The 627-nt window shown below is 31.9% G+C and overlaps 1 protein-coding gene across 1 annotated transcript in view; it reads left to right on the plus strand.

Moving 5' to 3' along the window:
* Positions 1–627, plus strand: part of LOC108574108 (chaoptin-like) — a gene marked incomplete at its 5' end in the record, with an annotated part of 49,123 nt that overhangs the window by 40,558 nt on the left and 7,938 nt on the right. The gene's annotated exons all lie outside the window — the stretch shown is intronic.

A 627-nucleotide genomic window follows, 5' to 3' on the forward strand; every position in this document is an offset into this window, starting at 1 on the left:
TTGTAAATAAACACGTAGTTAACTTTGTCTTTTTTCAATAGAATCATATGTTTTTGAATACACTAGTCGATCCAGCTCGTCATTTCCTAAAAAAAAAGCTTTTACATGGATTGAGCTATTTATGATGGAAAACTATCTGTTAAAGAGGTATTTTCAATTTCAATACTATTGAAGAATGTCGTACTACTAATACGCTATCCTTACTTTTTTAAATGTTCAAAAGTACGTCCTTCAATCTGAATATAAAAGTTTACCCGGTCCTAAATGATCTATCAACTCTATCTAGCATGTCTGTAGAGATTCGTTGACATGCTAATAGGACAGAACCTTTTGCTTCAAGTTATCTGGTATCCTACATTTATCTTGATCAACGTTATTCTTTAAATAGCCGTACAAGAAAAAATCTAAAAGAGTGAGATCTGGTGATCTCGATGGGAATTCAATATATTCATCTCGACCAATCCATCGATTAAAAAAGTCAAGAGTAAGTACTTGCTATTCATTTTTCGGCATAAATAGCTTAATACTTTTTTTTATAGAAAATGACGATCTGGATCGACTGGTGTATTCGAAAACATATGACTGTATTGAGAGAAAACAAAGTTTACCTTCAAACACCTTCTACGT

This window comes from Habropoda laboriosa, unplaced genomic scaffold, assembly GCF_001263275.1.
Source record: "Habropoda laboriosa isolate 0110345459 unplaced genomic scaffold, ASM126327v1 scaffold220, whole genome shotgun sequence".
NCBI classification, from domain to species: domain Eukaryota; kingdom Metazoa; phylum Arthropoda; class Insecta; order Hymenoptera; family Apidae; genus Habropoda; species Habropoda laboriosa.